Source organism: Plecotus auritus (assembly GCF_963455305.1).
Source record: "Plecotus auritus genome assembly, chromosome: 12".
In the NCBI taxonomy this organism is placed as follows: domain Eukaryota; kingdom Metazoa; phylum Chordata; class Mammalia; order Chiroptera; family Vespertilionidae; genus Plecotus; species Plecotus auritus.
Window position 1 is genome coordinate 26577842 of NC_137778.1, and position 16008 is coordinate 26593849.

Sequence of the window (16008 nt, forward strand, 5' to 3'; positions counted from 1 at the left end):
GCCTGCCTCGGCCCCCACTGCCCAGGCTTCGTCCAGAAGGACGTCCAGAATGACGTCCAGAAGGTCATTAGGCTGTCCGGTCTAATAAGCATATTACACTTTTATTATTATAGATATGCATAGCCCATGGACACAGGCAATAGGGTGGTGAAGACTGAGGGGTGAGGGGGTAGGACCTGGAAGGAAGGGGGTAAGGGGGGAATGGGAGAGATCACTATCAACAATAAAACATATATATTAAGAAATAGTAAAGTAATAAGTTAAATGTTAAAGTACCAAGACTAGTGATTAAATGGTGGAATGTGCATTCTCAGTGCCCTCATTTGCCAAAAAAAAAAAAAAAGACAAGGAGAACTGACTGATTCGATTGGTGTGCTATAAAGGAGAAATTGAGCAAGCTTGTGCCTGGAGGACACATATGTTTCTCTTCCATTCCAAGATGCCCTGGTGAGCTCCCCTGTGGTGGAGGCCTTGGATGCTCGGCTGTGGCTGTGACTGCAGGGGGCTGAAGTATTAGGGAGATATTTGGCCGCAGATCTAAGCCCATTTGTTTTACACTTTATCTGTTTGTCTCCTGTGCTTCTAAAAACAGCAACAACAAATTTTAACTGGAGTGGGGAAGGGAAGGGTGTGATTTATTGACCCCCTAAAACTCCAACAGTGAGGGCTGGCTTTGAAGAGAGGTTAATGGTTTGGGCTGCAGATGGGTTAGACAGGAAGTGTCCGAGGCCTTCTGAGTGGAAATGCCCAGTGGGCAGCTGGAGCTGTGGGACTGGTGTCTCAGCATCATAAATAATAACCACAATATATGCGGCTGTGAGGCTGGGGGCCATGGAAACTTGTTTATTTTCTTTTAATACAGCTTATTAGCTTCATTAAGTGTTCTCCCATAGGACAAACCAAACAGCCACAGGTCATGTGTCTACTTAGGCATAACCAATAGCAGGCAAATTAGTCAATATTACAATATCACTTGAAAAAGCTGTTGTTGCAATCTGAGCTTCATTTAGCCCAAAGCAATGAAAGCCCTCAGACAAGAATAAAAAACAAAAAAAGGCAACTGGGGAGGAAAGCAGGGAGAGAACCACAGCTATTCTCAGTCTGTCTCCTTTATTAGGTCAGAAGAGGTTGTAGTAAAGATCTGCTTCAGCTCAGCATTTCTGAAATCCAGGGAGTAGACTCAGGGTGGCAGGGCCTCCACGCCAAGCCCTATGGCGTGCTAGGAAAGGTGCTGGCTATCTGTACCAGCCCAGCCTCTTTCCCTTCAGCAGTTAGTTTTCAAGAATCACTTCGGGTGGGATCTTTCTTTTGTTTTAATGACTGACTAATAATAATCTCTCTATATAAAAGGCTAATATGCAAAGTGTCCTCTCGGGAGTTCGGCCAGGAGACCAGGAGTTCAATCGCTTGCTATGACGTGTGCTGACCACCAGGGGGTGGCGTGGAATGCAGGAAGGCCCCGGGCAATTGGCCCTGATTGCCGGCTAGGCCTAGGGACCCTACCTGTGCACGAATTTCATTCACCAGGCCTCTAGTTATTATATAAATTCTTTAAACATTCATTTTTTAAAGTTCTAAAGAACTAGATTTATGAGGAACTATCAACACAGGAGAAGTAATACCTAATCCCAGAAGGCACAGTATGGATCAAGTAAAAAAAAAGTTTGTGACAAAATATGGAGAAATTGGGTTTCTTCTGGCCCCCAAATACCTGGAGAGAGGTTGATGGGAATTCTTAGAGCCTGGGTGATGGTGAAGGTATCTGTATAAGTTTACAGTATTGAGGAGAACAGGTCAGAGGAAAATTCTAGAAGGATAAGAGGGACTGCCATGTCATGATAGCAATGGTTTTCCATAATGGCTCCCCACAAAATGAGCCTATCAAATTATTTTAAATCATTACCTGTCACCATTATTATCATTCTTTTAACCTGTCAAGTTATATCAAAGTCAGTTCCTAGAACTCAGTTTGGAAGGTTCTGTATGAGTTGTGATCACATGGAGAAATAGCCTTCATGCCACTGCTCTGTCTGAGGCTACAACAAGGTGTCCTGGATGCATCGAGACATTTGGGCTGCTCTGTGAAAAGGACTGCATATGACGGGCGCGGACCCCTGCCCCTCCAGGTCAGCAGCACCACCTCCATTTAGGCTCCACTCAGTGAGACCAGGATTGGGGAGGGCAACATATAACCAGAAGCATAAAACTGTTTAAGGCTCCAGATCTGTTCACACACATCAGTCTCTGCGTTAAAAACAAAAAATCTGGTATGCAGGAAGCTTGGCTATTCAGTGACTTGTCTGAGGGGGCCATTTTAGGTACACCCACAGTTTTCAGCATAAATGGATATAATTGAATCATCAAAGAAAATAAAACCATATTCTTAAAAATCAAACACTTGAATGACAACCTGTGTCTTGTGTGAAAGAGTGGTTTATGCAGAAGTTGGTAATGATGACACTGATAATGGTGATGGTGGCAGTGGCAACAGTGCTATGGCCAGGGGTCCCATGGCACACCCTCTCATCCTTCAGACCTTGCCTGGCACTATTGCCTTTGTCCACCACCTTCTTTACCACCTGGTACATGTCTACTCATTCTTACAGCCTTGACTCAGACATTCCGCAGGCAGCATTAATTGCACAAGTTTTTCTCTCCTCTGTGCTCCCTTATCTAGCCTGTGAGTTGAACTACAACTACCTTTTACTTATGGAATTTATAACTCCAAGAGGTAGTAAAAGTATACACAATGCCAGAGCTGATTTACATAAAATCATGGGCAAGAGACCCATAATGGACTAACGAAAATAGTAGAGACTTTGATATACATCTTCAAACTCAGAGTTTCTATCAAGGAAAACTTCCATGCCAGGTGTCTTCATAGAAGAAAACAGAAGGATGGATGAATTGTGTGTCTGGTTACATGCCACGTCATTCCGTATAATGGTTATCATGACATTGACTTAGTTGCTTAATAAACATTTGTTGAGGAACTGTGTGACAGGTATGGTGCTAAGCCCTGAGAGACACATGATATCCTGGCCCAATGCACAAAAATCGATGATAAACAGAATGCTAAGATACTAACAATCATTTATTTAGATTTTACTGTCCAGATACCAAGTAAATCCCAATACCCCAATGACATTTCCCTCTTCCCCCTTAACAACAAAACAAAAAACAGACATCTGTTTTATTCCAGTCAGTTTTGTCATTTTAACAATTACTCAAAGACTGAAAATAATGCATAACCCAGATAAAGGAAATCTTTACAAAGCTCCTAGCGGTTTTTAAAATTTGCTGTTTAAAATGGATACTACAAAGGCGTTTTGGGCCAGACAGCTGTTTCAAAGAACAACGATTTCATGTCTTAAGACTAACTTTAAAATTGAGATGTCTTTGCCTTCCAGGAAAACTCAGCAGCTGTGGAGATTATTTCACTTCTCTTTCACATTCTACTGGATTTAATTTTAAGGGGAAAAAAAGATATAAAGGAGAAAATTGTATGCAACACAGAATAAAACCTATTGCAAAACAAGCAATTCCACATTTTTAACCACAAGGAAAACACAAAGCCGACCCCAAATCTTTTTTTAAACTGAGGAAGGAGACAACACAGCCCTTTCCTGGGGAAATTTACCTCTTTCCTTGCGAAGCTTAGAAATGATCCCTAAATATCAATACTATCAAGGTAAACTTGGTTTTCTATAGGACTAGAAAGAAATAACCAGACTGCTTCAGAAAGTGATGATGGAGAATTAGTCACAAAGAATATGAGTCATTGTTGCCTGTACTCTTCATTGGTCAAGTCCTGACAATCACTGTGCCCAGTTCTGGGATCCAACTAAAGCGATGGGTCATCCTTGGGGAGTGGAGAGTGCCTCCAAGGTGATTGAGGAGGAGACGGATAGGGTTAAAGGCCAGGGGACAATGTTCTCAAGATGAAACTAGCAGGCAAAGCACTGCTAGCAACCATCTCTCACTCCGAGTTTTAGGCCATTGCCACAAAGGAAACACTGGGATGAGACTGTCAGTGTGGCACAGAGATATCAGAAAGAATCTTTGGTAATGCAAATGAGCCTCTGAGAATCAGGCCTCCCTCAGTGACTGCAAGGATCTGAGGTGGATGGTACCTAGGGAGGAAGAAGCTCAGAGTGAACAGGTGTGTGTTGACGCCATGCTGCTGGAACTGTGTGGGCATAACAGGTCTGACCCAAAGGTAAAGCCTGGAGCCTGAGAAGCTGTCTGGGTGCCTGAGCTGGAGGACTGGTTGTCCTTTCCTTCTCCCTCCGTATGAGGGACACGTGTTCACTTCTACTGGGGATACAGGGACCAAAGAAGAATAATGAACTTATCTGCAGTGAAGTATCTGTGACTAGCTCCAAGGAGAGCTAACAATGGATGTTTCCTGATAAAGAAGAGTGACTTTTAACTATGTGTTGTAGGTGAACAGCTATATCCATCCCAGATATCCTTATCCTTATCCCGTAGCAAAACTTTCACCAACCAGTCATGCTTCTGGCAGTTTTATTCTTGAGAATCTCGAGAGCTGTAGGTTTCTACAGGAGTCAGTGAGATGTGACAAGAAGAGCAGAGGCACTGGAATTAGATACAGAAATTCAAACTCTGGAACTTGTTAATGACATGTTAGTTTTGTGACATTGGGCTAAATTACTCAAGTTTTCGTAGTCTCCATTTCCTGTTGATAACTGAGGACAGTACCTTCTAAGAGGGGTTTTAAGGATTTGAACTAATGTATGCAAAGCATTTAGCATGGTGCTTGGTAGTAGTTATTATTAAAGTTCAAATGTTACTGGAAAAATTATTAGCTCACAAAGAAACTTCCAAATGATGTAAACAACTGAGAAAAGAAGACTAAAGAAGGAGGAGCTAATTTGTGGACCATGGAGAAAAGAACCAATTTCAAGTGGATGGCTCATCTGAAACTCTGTCACTTTATCATATTGGAACATTCCAGGCTTCTCGCCTCGATCTCACCCTACCCCCTTTCAGTTTCCAGGTGGTTCATCAGAAATATATTCCTCTCCACATCACTGTCACTTCCTTCTAACAATCTGAAGAAGTTCCTTGACCTCTAGTTCCCAACCATGTTCAGACCAGCTTCAAAATTTTCCATAATTCAATACTGCTAACACCTATTTCCCCATCAACACACACGCAGAATATCTTATCATATTCAGTTTCCATAACTTCCAGTTATAGTCTCTTTCCAGCAAAGCAAAACGCTGTTCCCTGGACACAATTTCCTGTCTTTGGCCACAACTTCCTGTACTCCAGTCTTCATATGTGGAACTCCAGTTCATTCACAACAACGTTTCTGGATAAGTTCATGATGCTTGTCTTGAGTTACTCTTCTCTTCTCTCATTCTCTGTGTGTCCAACTTGGACACTACTAATTTTTATAATTTTGAGTTTAGTCCCCTCCTTATAAGCTTGTCCTGAACATTTTTCTTGTTCCCTCCTGGCATCTCTTTTGGATGGCTTCCTAAATGTCTAACACAATAAATTAATATGCATAACAATGAATTGTAAAGTAGAAAGTTCTATATAATTATTCCAGACCTTGTTTTATATCTTCACAGAACATACAGTTGCCATTAAGTAAATGATGACTGAAGCTTAAGACTGAGGAAGAATATTCACTGAGCCGCAAGCTCAAGGATATTAATAAGTAACAGCAAAACTCATTCACTCACGCACCCATTCCTGAACAACTGCTACCTGCCAGGCTCTATACTGGGCACTGAGGACCGAGCGGTGAACAGACGAGATCAAATTCTTATCGTCCCAGAACTTAGACTCAAATTAGGAAGACAGAAGAAAAAGAAAATATTAATAAACATATAAAAAAGCAGTAAGTTTTATGGACAAAACAGAGCAAGAGAAGCAAACAGAATGATGGAAGTGCCTTTAGAGAAGATAGTCAGAAAATGCAGTGGTGACATTTGAAAAGAGATGAATCAAAGAGGGGGCATGACTTGTGAGAATCTCCAGGGAAAGGACATTCCTGGACGATGCCAAGGCCCTCCCTCAGACAGGAACCAGCTCAACAGCGTCCAAAAACAGTAAGTAGGCCAGTATGACTGGAGCCCGGTAAGGGGAGTTGCGGGGGAAGAGACAACCGCCAGAAGTGAGTTCAGAGCACCAGCCAGAAGCCAATCAGGTAGGGCCTCCGAGGCCATGATAAGAAGCTTGGATTCCCCCAAGTATGATGAAATAACCCTGCAGGAATTTAAGTAGAGGTATGCGATAAGATCTGATTTACTGCTCCTGAAATCTCTCTCTTGTGTGAGAACACGCTGACTAAAATGTGTTAGGAGCAGAAAGAGACCCACCAAGGAGAAGGCTGCTACAGAACCCAGGCCTGAGGGGACTGGGCTGGGGAGGCAGATGCAATAAGAAGTTGAACTTTAACTAGGAAGGGAATCCTATTTTCCTGAAGAAATTGTTGTAGAAAGGGTATGAGAGGGATCAAGGTGACGCCGAAATTTCTGGCATAAGCGAGCAGCCGGGGGTTGAAGGAGGTCAGTTCTAAACTGGGCTTGGCAGGTAGAAGACTTGAGAAGTTTGAATGTAATGTTCTAGGTTATAAATGTCATTATTTTGTATAAAGGCAAGACACTTTCTATTATTGATGGTGTCTGCTTGAGGACACCAACACACTACACTGCCTGAGTACTTTGAAGGAGGAGTCTGCACAGATTCCTAAGTCTGTTTTCACTTGCTAAACTTAAGCAGATACCAAGAGTCTTAGATAGAGTTTGGATCATTTTCCTCCAAAGACATGACACCTCATGTTTTCCCATATGGCAATTAGTCTGCCATTTCCTGCTGGCTACAAAAGCCCTGTGAAAGCTGAAGATTGTGAAACCTTCTGGAGATCTTTTGATGGCCCAGGGGAGATGGATCTGCAAGATCTGAGTTTTTGCAATGCATTTCTGACTATTTATACAGATGTCGTGACTGGTTTGCAAATTGGGAAGCGAGGAAATTAGGGTCCTGGAAATCTCAATTATTTTACTACACCATTGACAGAAATATCCATTTCTTCTCAATACACTCTGAGAGTCATAAGTGTAGAGAACAAGGACCACTTTTGTTTCCATAGCCCCTACCAAAGAGCCTAGCACATAATAGGTGCTCGATAAAGTACTTATATGTTAGATAACTTCTACCCTCAATTTACTTTCTTGAAGGAAGTTTCCTAGCCACATTAAAAAACAAACTCAGTTCCACAATCATTCAGGTTTGCTAATAAACTTTACAGTAAAACTTGCTAATGACTATTTGGAAACTTAAATATGTAGTTATCCCTTGATTATTCTACTTAACCACCTTATGAACTCAGAGAATGTAAAGGCATGCTTCCCTCTTAAAGAAACTACCTTAACTCTTGTCTAACTTTTAGTTCTCACACCCTTCATTATAATTCACATCAGTTTACCTAAAATGAAAGTGAGAATTTGCATTTCTGATTCTGGAAATACTCTGATTCTCCAATTTATAAAAAGAATCCCAAAGGCAAGTTGACAATATCAATAATAAATAGTGGCATCACATTTGAGACTGAAAAGTTGTAATTAACATGAACTCTCATTCATCAAGGATAGTTGAGGAATGGGCCATTACACTAAACATTTTGATTATATTAGAATATATAATTTATAATGTGCATGTAATTTCTGTATTACAAGATTTAAAATTATAATACAATTTACATATCAATATTGCCAAACATAAACTCTGTTTAATAATACACTTCAGATTTCATCTTATTTAGAGAATATTAGCAAAATAAGCAATCATAAAAATTATAGAAAAAAATTTATATATAAAACAGGTTTTATATAGTTAACTTGGGAAGTACCATAGAGGTCACCTGAGCCGAATTCTTCCACCAGGCAGGCCTCTCCTCTATGACATCATCACAAGTAGGATGGCCCCTTTATTCCTTTGAGCCTGGACCATCCCAATTTATTGCTGGGTATTGTTTCAGCATAATTATTAATAGTCATTATATTCCTTGTTGATCCCAACTCACAGTTCAAAACAAAGCCATTTTCACATGTAAGGCTATCCTTGGTGAAGCAGTAAAAATATTAACATCATTACATCTAGACCCTGAGTACATGTCTTTCTACTATTCTGTGTCACAGAATGGGTCCCCTCCTTGAGCAAAGGCACCGGTGCCACGGAACAGCAAGCTGCTGTTCCTGGGATGTCCTTCACTGGAAAGCCTGACTGACAGTCAATCCATGGTGATGAAAACCCGAGTTTAGGGCAGAAATGTTCTCAAAAATAAACAAAACGAGCCTGTCACTTAGAGGAAGACCACTGACGGTATTTGTGACCAGCGATGAAATTCGACCTTAGAATTTTGGAAACCTTGAACCTCCCTCCATGGGCTTGGCAGCTTCCCCTTTCTGAGGAGACTGGTGGTGCTATCAATGAATGTGATTTTTAAATGCTGTGGAGTGAAATCTGTAAACATTGAGAAGATCTCTATAAATCAGTGAATCATATTTTCCAAATGACAAATGTATGATGTTACCAAATCACTCATAAGAAAAGATCTACTTAAGGTATATGACAGACCAGTGGACTAGGGGGCAGAATATGCAAAGTTCATTGTTACGATTTCAGATTCCACACTGCAACCAACTTTTTGGAAACTAGCTCTTGTCGAGTTTTGGTAAGATGTCAAAGAAGAAAATCCACAATTATCTGAAAAGGCTATTAAAACACTCTTCCCTTCCTAACTACATATCTCAGTGAGGCCAGATTTTCTTCATTCACTTCAACCAAAACAACATATTGCAACAGACTGAAAGCAGGAGCAGATATGAGGATCCAGCTGTCTTCCATTATGCTGCACATTAAAGAGATTTGCTCAAATGTAGAAAAATGCCACTCTTCTCTCTGATATTTTAAAAATATGTTTTTCAAAGCTTGTATTTACGCGAATACAAAGTAGATTTATTAACTATCATTTTAAAATGATTTAACAACTAAATTTTTAAAAAAATCTTTGTTTTTTAATTTCTAACAATGGATATAATTGGTGGTATGCTAATAACTATTTAACGACTCGCTTTCCAGAAAAGAAAAAAAAAAAAAAAAAAAGCTGTGGTTTGTAGCGTTTGCCAATTTCCATGGTATAAATACTCTCATTGTAGCCAATTTTAAGCAACAACATGAAGTCAACTGGCTCACAGAATTCCCAGTATAATCCACACACTCCATATAAACAAAAGCCCTTTGAAATCGTCAATAATTTTTAAGAGTGGAAAGGGGTCTCAGACCAAAGACTTTGAGAGCCGTTAGTACAGATCTCAGATGGCCCGTTTATTTTAAAATTCACAATGTAGTCATCAAAACAAATATTCTAACTACCTTAGTGCACTGACAGAGTAACCAAGTGGCAAGCCTTGATCTGTTTTCTAAAGCGAACTCATCCTAGAGCATTGAAACACGTTCGGGCTGATATCTAGAAGCATGGCATGGCCCAGCATGTGTGCTCTGGCCTGGAAGAGATTTCCGGGTATGGAGCGAGGCGAGGCTAAGGCACACCCTGAGCTGGGGACAGTCCAAAACATTCTCTGCAATTGCGTTTATTGAAACTATCCCTTTATAGAACAGTATTTTCCTCAGATTATAAGAAATAAACATAGGCAGGCCCAACATTAGAAAAATGAAAGAAAAGGAGAAAAGGTCGCTTAGTCAGACTCTGCAAATGTTTTCTTTAGGAAAGCATGGGTCTGCTCAGAGTTCAAGGCAGCGTGACTAACAGTTTCTACTAAGGCTTATGCCATGTTGTTCCCTCTACCAAGGCTGTATGTGTTCAGTAAAATTAATGAAACTTGCCTGTAAATAGATTTAATTTTAGTGTTCTTCTCAGTGAGTCAGATTGAAGTAGAATCACATAATTTATATTCAAGCTGTATAATTAATTCCTTCACAATACATTCTCGCAGTAGGTAGTCACTATGGACATTCTTTACAGGTAAGTTGGCTTCACCGTAAATCAAGTGAGGGGAAATAAAAATATATTGTACATGCAACAGTAGGTCACAAAAACTCCTGAACTATAAGTTGATATTACAAAAAGGTAGGCTTATATGCTGGAGGGCACTATTCAGGGGAGCTCAGTGATCTTTGTGTAGCTTTGCATGTTCACATATTACTTTGATTCAAAGCGTTCTTTTTCTAACTCAAGAACTTTAGGCAAGGTGTCTGATAAATCAGAACAGGATACAGTGGTGCTGGTAACAATGGGAACATTGTGTCTGCAGAGGCAGCCACGGATCCATTGCTCACTATAACTGCATTGAAACAGCAACAGATTTGAATAATAACCCTCTTTGGACTTTTTCTATTTATTTTCCTATTTGAATCAAATTTTCTTCTTGAACTTGCATATTGTTTTACAATATTGAATAGGTCATCTCTACAAACCTAATGATTCCAATCGTCAGTAAAACATGCCCTTCCTTTTATTTATTTTTGTTGGGAGGCTTCTAAGACTGTCAGAGAAATGTAAGGAGTTTCAAAATTTCCTTCAGGCTAGACCCAGCTAGAGAAACGTTCACATCCCTGCTTGTTCATTTCTTAAGAGCTCTCCCCACAGGTGGCCTACCGGCCTGCTGGCTTCGGCTTAGGTGTGCCGTGACATCCCCAAACCCCCAGCACACTGTCTGAAGCATGGCACACAGCTCCCTTTAATTCTAGCCTTGCCATAAACAAACAGAATGCAAACTCAGTCTTTTTAATAAAGGCCTGAATCTCATTCTTCATTCATTTTCAAAAGTAAAAGTTAATTTTTTAAACGAAAACTAGCTACAGAGTCTTATTTACAATTACAAGCTCAAAGATGTTGGCCCAGTTGGACCAGTCTCTTTCCATGATGTCAGACCTTCTCCTGCAACTTAACTTCTCAAACATCTCTTTTAAAGACTGCATCTTAAAACTGAGCATCTATTTTTCCGGAATATGTCTGCAACTAGAGATTGCTTTCCAATTGTTACTGAAACACAGTTGGGGCCACTTTGTGGTCCCCAAATGGAGGCACACTTCCGTCCCAAGCCACAGTGTTTGTCTGAAGGAGGCCTTGGGGGAGGGGAGTACCCATCAGCAAATAGTTGTTCTGGGAAGTAGGTGGGGGGTGGGCAATGTGTTTGTTCTGAAATCCTAGAAGAAAAGTAAACTTGCTGTGAAGGACATAGTTTCATTTTGTCCCTGAACTTCACACAAGTCGTGTCAGGCTCATTCATCAAGACAGCCCTTGGACAGGAACCTCCTGAACACGGGTGGTGCCTCAGATCCCTGCTGGCACTACTCATGGCTTAAGATACCAGTCTAGTTTAAGTCCTAGGGAAGAGAGGAAAAGATCTAAGTTGCTGAGTCTATTCTATCAAACCGTTTGAAATGCGCAAGGGAGCACAATGCCTAATTCCCCCAGAAAATGCATACGGATTTTACACAGGTGTTTCAAGCATGGTGAATTTCTCCAAAGCCTCTTAATGACCTTTGAAAAAGCTGAAAAGCACCAACTTGCTATTTTACTCCCTCAGAAAAGGCAGAAAGTGTCATCCAAGTAGGGATCATATGCCTATTTCATTTCAGAGTTTAATATGAAAACCAATAAGAGAAGAATTTAAATTGATTGCTTCAAGCCACAGACATTTCATACCCCAGCAAATTGCGCTGGCTTCCATGAGAATTTATCTTAGCTGTGAAATCAATTGTCACAGACTTAGTTCATAAAAATATTACCAAATCATATTTAATTCCTGTCTTGTGAGGTTGGTGAGTCAAAAAAATCAACTGGGCAGACAATTTTGGTCCTCCAATCCACCTCTCTGCAGGTCCCTCCTCTCTGATGTACCTAGGATTTCCTAAGGATGCTATTTCACAACCAGACAGACACTCATAAAGGGAAAATATGCAGCAGGGAGAATTGGTAAACTACTGTAAGACACAGGATGGGATCCATATGATGACAAATGTCTTTGCAGTGAGAGACCGCAACAAAGGAAGAGAGTGGACACAAAAGACAGAGTTCTCTAATTCAAAGATTGGGATTTAACAGCTTTCAAAATACAAGGTTTCCTTTTATTGACTTGATAAGCATGTATTCCGATCCAACTCCTGGACAGGGAAAGCACAGGATGATTTCCTTCTATAAACCCTTTAGGTTTATAGAAGGAAATCATCACTCTCCTATTGGGAGCTCACCACCAATAACTATGCAAGTCCTCAAATCTCTGACCCATGTGAACTTAAGAGTTCCAGCAGAGCCTGGACAGTTATGGCTCAGTGGTTGAGTGTCGACCTATGAACCAGGAGGTCACAGTTCAATTTCCAAGCAGGGCACATGCCCAGCTTGCGGGCTCAATTCCCTGTAGGGGGCTTGCAGGAGGCAGCCAATCAATTATTCTTTCTCATCACTGATGTTTCTATCACTCTCTCTCTCCCTTCCTCTCTGAAATCAATAAAAAGATATTTAAAAAAAATTTTTTTAAAGAAGACAGACATAGCCTCCTCCTCAAGGAAAGCAGTTTAGCAGTAGAGACAAGTATTGATGACATGGTTACATTTTAAATTAATTTATTTATCATTGTGTTAAAACTAGAAAGAAGTCAGGTGTTGTTGCTTAGATGCATTGTGTGTTTCTCAGAGCAATACAGCTGACACCTGACTAATACCACTTGACTTATGGATTCCTCAGGACAATGCATCAGACTGCAGTTGGTCTTCAACTAGAAGAATTTATATACCGGTATACATACTGAGAATAAAGAATGGGGAAGCCAAACCCTTATATCATCCCTGAAGTTACAGAAAGAGTACAATGAACTAGATAAGTCCATTGAGAGAAATAAAGAGTTTTTACTCTCAAACCGACTTTTTCCCCCTCCACAGGTATTCTGAGTTAGAGGGCACTGTAAATGCCGCTCATGGAAAGATGGCCCATGAGAAGATGTAGAATGACACACATTTCATTACTCAGGTTGGCATGGAAGACTGGTTACTAACTTAATCTTAATCTGAGCAAGAAAATTCTTACTGAGTCAGAGTACTCTGAAGAGAAACAGTTCTCACACAGTAATCTATGAGGCAAGAAGACATGTCTTAAAGATACTTTTGACAACAGTGGGGTAAAATGAAATACAATAACTGTTTCAGGTGTCTTGTTTCTGTTCTAAACACGAGATTAATTGCATTGTATTCTTTACAGAAAACTCCATTTCCTAGTACAAAACTCTACATGTTTTTACTCTACTGACTTTCCCATCAATGTGAGCCTCTGCCATCCCTACTCACGGAAGAGAAATTGCTTCCCTTTTAATATCGATTTGACACCCCTGCACATCCTAGTGACATGTGACCTTTCAGGCAGGCCTCTGCCCGGCACCTATTGCCCAGCATACTTGTTTAATTAAGCACTTTCCCAAACAACTTCAACTCCAAGCATGTCTTAATACAGAAACAGAGCCATAAAGGTATATAAATGGAAAACCTGACTCCAATTCCTTTCCAGCTAACAAGTGGGAAAATATGCCACACAACAATGAGCATAAAGAGCCATTCTTTTCAGAATGTCAATGAATGCACACTAGCTACAGTGCAGCATTATTTGACATTTATTGAGTGTCAGCAATGTGCTGGGGACAAGTGGAGTAGTGAGACATCCTAAAACCCCTCTCCGTAAAAAAAAAAAAAGGGGGGGGGAGGTAAATTGAAACATTTGGTAATGTTGATAAACCATATCCTGAATTGAAGCTACAGAGCAGCATCAAAGAAAGAATGCCTTATTTTAAAAGAAAACAGAGCTAGACAACCCCAAGGGGTGCTCAGAAAATACCACGTGGTGGCCCTACAACACCCCTAGGCAGACTCGATCTCTGCTGGCTACCAGAGTTGACATACCTTGGACCAAATGGGCCTTAGCATGACCTTAAAAGCGAAGGCCTGCCTGGGGAGAGCAAAGACCAGCACAGTGGAGCTATTATCCAGACATGCTTTTACCAGAGAAAACGTGGAGTTTCCAACAAAATCAAATGGAACAAAAACCTGGGGGAACATTTCAATCTTCGGTTTAAAGCCTGCCACGAAGGAGTTTAGGAACTTTTAACTTAGATTTTCAAAATGATTTGGCAATGCAATGAATGTGAGAACAAGGTATTGTAATTTCTCAGCCTCCCAAGGTATCTACTCTTACCTGGAGCTTTGTGGGCTAAATCACACCAGGTGTGAACTCACTTCCCTCAAGCACTGGAGTCACTGCAACTAGTAATAATTCCTCCCATTTATAAAAATCTCAGTGCTCAAACACTGTTTAGAATGGCTCAAAAATCTGGTCACCAGACACATAAAGATCGTATTAATTCACCAGGTCACTGAAGGCTTTTTAAAGAGGGATGTTAAAAGTATCAATTCCCACACACCTGATGATTGGGGACCGCAGAGTACTGTTTCAAACTTTATAGTGGAAAGTTGAAATAGCAACTGAACAAGCGCTTGGGAATAATGCTGTGACACGGTAGCAAATGGCAATATGGTTTTTCAGGAACTGTAGCAGGGTTATTGGTCAGTTCAATTTCCACATCAGGCTTAGCAAATGAGACGAAAAGCCTTCCAAAGAAAATTGTAAGACCTAACAGCAAACTGAAATACTACATAAGAGGTTTTTAAAAATCTCTTCAATGCTGCTCTTTTAGGAATAATTCCAAGTAAAATATTAGGTGGGGTTCCTGCTCCATAGTTAACATCAATCGTTAGAGCTCTGGATCGGGAGACACCAGTCCTGGGTTCCAGTTCTGGCTCTGTCACTAACTTCATTTGTGACACGGGGAAGGCATTTAACTGGTATAGGTGCCAACTCCTTAACCTGTGAGGTGAGGAGGACAGATGACATGATCGCTAAGGTCCCAGAGAACCCTAAAAAGCCATGACACTTTATATTTGCATTTGGTGCCAAGCCTGATATTCATACAGGCAATCTTAGTCCCAAGCCATGCATCTCACATGGGTCTGCTAAATAACTAAAAATTGTTCTAAAACACCGCAATAGAAGACAGGGATGAAGAATACAAAGCAATAGAAACATTTACAAAAACTCTTCTAAATTAACCAAGGATAAATTTATCTAAAGCAGTGGTTCCCAATTTGGGACACATGCCCCACAGGGGGGCAATTTGATTTTTAAAGGGGGCAATTTGAGAATGAGTTATTAACAGTGATTTTTTTGCATTTCTTATGGTTCTAGGGGCCTCATATACAGTATATAAATATAAATTGACATGTTTATGCATTTCAGTTCTCTATTATATGTTTTGAACCTTTATTTGCTATTTTTCATATCACTTCATATTATTATTATTATTAATTTTTAACAATTTCTTAGTTATTTCTTCCTCAGTACTTCAACTGTTCTTTTGTTCTTTTATTTTTCTCTTTCATGGATGTCATGTTCTTTGGAAGCTTATTTTGAGCAAGTTAATGGCCTTTTAGGCTTCCTCCACGGGAATAAATAATAAGAATTATAGGTGGGGGTGAGGGAGCATCAGGATTTTCAAGATGCTTAGGTGGGGCCTGGCCAAAAAAAGGTTGGGAACCACTGGTCTAAAGGCAAGGGAAGGGAACACATCTTTTCTTGTAAGATCGTGTCTCAGCAGAAAGAAAAAAATTGGAAAATAACCTCAGAATCAATGTAAATGGTGAAAAGGGTATCATTAAGTATAGTTGATGGAATTATGCTAAGTATACAGGCCTTTGATAGATGCATGGTTTTCCCTTTATACAGACTATTAAACTTGCAGGGGTAAGTCCAGTTTCAACCTCATGTAAAAAAAGGAATGCTCATCTTGCTTTTGAAATTAGCTTCTTCTTATCTAAAATTCGATCAGACAGATTAAACAACACTTCCCACCTTCTTGCTTTGACTAACACTATTCTCTCCCTGGGTATTTCTATTTCCTCTCCATC

At 40.3% G+C, this 16008-nt stretch overlaps 1 protein-coding gene across 4 annotated transcripts in view; it reads right to left on the bottom strand.

Moving 5' to 3' along the window:
• The window catches only part of DNM3 (dynamin 3), a 386126-nt gene that overhangs the window by 93560 nt on the left and 276558 nt on the right, over positions 1 to 16008 (bottom strand). The gene's annotated exons all lie outside the window — the stretch shown is intronic.